Raw genomic sequence first — 2,223 nt, 5'->3', positions numbered from 1 at the left:
TGAGTACCAGTCTTTTTAGCTTTTGTGCTACAAATATGTGTCGGCAAGCATTCAAAAACGTTTGATTTGATTTAACGTTACACAGCTGGTTGCTTAGTAATGGCGTCAACGTTATTGGCCTGAATCTATTCTGTACTTACTGTAGTCACTCTTAGTATAATTACTTCCAAAGAAAATGTTATTCACTGTATATTTATTGAGTGATGATATTTCATTTAATTCACAGGCTACTTACAAAACCTGGTGGATTTGTTGTTCAGCAAGTGTCCATATGAGGAGCAAAAGTCTGAGGCAATATGTGGCCAGGCACCAGTCCCACTTCAGGTTGGTCACATTTGATCTGGTCCTAGGTCAAAATACTATCACTTGTATGTCCTGGAATTCATCTAACAACCATTGATCATGTAATCAGTGCTGTGTGTATCTACTCTACCTTGTTGTTCTACAGACGGAGGACAGGAGAGATGCCTTGTCATGGAGTCCCCTGACTAAAAGACAAGTTCTTACAGATGTTTAAACTGGGAGAGTCTTTGCACTCAGTATTAAAGTGATATAAGACACATCTATTAGGATGAAAGACAAGTGTAATATTTGCACATTGTTATATTAGCAGAACACTGTTTCTACAGTATTATGTGAAGGATGGTTTATTCTACGTTACACTTTAAAGTTATCAAAACACTTTGTTTGGAATATCTACACAAGTTCAGCAATTGCACTCTTCTCATATTACTCTGTAGGCATTGACCGATCCAAAGCTTCCTCCTGCCACATGACTGCACCTGTCCATAACCTATAATACATGAAATATATGAAAGGGATTTCATCACCCACTGGAGACTTGAAGACAGAACCTCACCCAGAGAGTTGTTCATGTCAATGTGTGGTTAGACAGCCAAGTCCATAGAATAGACCATAGAAATAGAATAGAATGCCATGCTAGTTCTGGAACAGCTGAAGTTGTACCAAAGATTTTTATGCTCCTTGTGGTTGTACTCTACACACAACTTACTTTCATTTGCTAGGTAAAGTGTAAGCATACTTTTTTTATAAGCAAATCAATACTATAGTCTATTTACAGCAGAAAATGTTTTGTCTTTGTAACACAAACACACAATACATTTTTTGTTGATAAATGTATCTACACTCAAGCTGGCCATGTTTGTGCAATGTCCACATGTAGCCTACACCTGTAGGGATGTTAGTTTTGGGATTGTCCCCTGGTAATAATCTAACAGCGGACATAAGGAGAGACGAGACCAAGGGGCCAGGGTTCCAGTCTAGATGGTTTCGACAGCTCCTCTAGTTTTGCTTCGGTACTGCAGTTTAACTGCTTTGCTTAATCTTGGCCAGGTCGCAGTTGTAAATGAGAACTTGTTCTCAAATCAAATCAAGTTTATTTTATATAGCCCTTCGTACATCAGCTAATATCTCGAAGTGCTGTACAGAAACACAGCCTAAAACCCCAAACAGCAAGCAATGCAGGTGTAGAAGCACGGTGGCTGGGAAAAACTACCTAGGAAGAAACCTAGAGAGGAACCAGGCTATGAGGGGTGGCCAGTCCTCTTCTGGCTGTGCCGGGTGGAGATTATAACAGAACATGGCCAAGATGTTCAAAATGTTCATAAATGACCAGCATGGTCAAATAATAATCAGGAATAAATGTCAGTTGGCTTTTTATAGCCGATCATTAAGAGTTGAAAACAGCAGGTCTGGGACAGGTAGCACGTCGGGTGGACAGGTCAGGGTTCCATAACCGCAGGCAGAACAGTTGAAACTGGAACAGCAGCAAGGCCAGGTGGACTGGGGACAGCAAGGAGTCATCATGCCCGGTCGTCCTGATGCATGGTCCTAGGGCTCAGGTCCTCCGAGAGAGAGAAAGAGAGAAGGAGAGAATTAGAGAGAGCATACTTAAATTCACGCAGGACACTGGATAAGACAGGAGAAGTACTCCAGATATAACCAAATGACCCTAGCCCCCCGACACAAACTTCTGCAGCATAAATACTGGAGGCTGAGACAGGAGGGGTCAGGAGACACTGTGGCCCCATCCGATGATACCCCCGGACAGGGCCAAACAGGAAGGATATAACCCCACCCACTTTGCCAAAGCACAGCCCCCGCACCACTAGAGGGATATCTTCAACCACCAACTTACAATCCTGAGACAAGGCCGAGTATAGCCCACAAAGATCTCCACCACAGCACAAACCAAGGGGGGGG

At 42.8% G+C, this 2,223-nt stretch overlaps 1 long non-coding RNA gene across 1 annotated transcript; it reads left to right on the top strand.

Annotated features, from left to right (window-relative positions):
• The first annotated feature begins 222 nt into the window (after positions 1-222).
• LOC139551120 (uncharacterized) lies at positions 223-569 on the top strand. The gene is made up of 2 exons (XR_011670206.1): positions 223-324; positions 449-569. It is a non-coding gene; the product is annotated as an uncharacterized lncRNA (long non-coding RNA).
• The last annotated feature ends 1,654 nt before the right edge of the window (positions 570-2,223 follow it).

Source organism: Salvelinus alpinus, chromosome 2, assembly GCF_045679555.1.
Source record: "Salvelinus alpinus chromosome 2, SLU_Salpinus.1, whole genome shotgun sequence".
NCBI lineage: Eukaryota > Metazoa > Chordata > Actinopteri > Salmoniformes > Salmonidae > Salvelinus > Salvelinus alpinus.
This window is presented reverse-complemented; position numbering and strand designations above follow the sequence as displayed.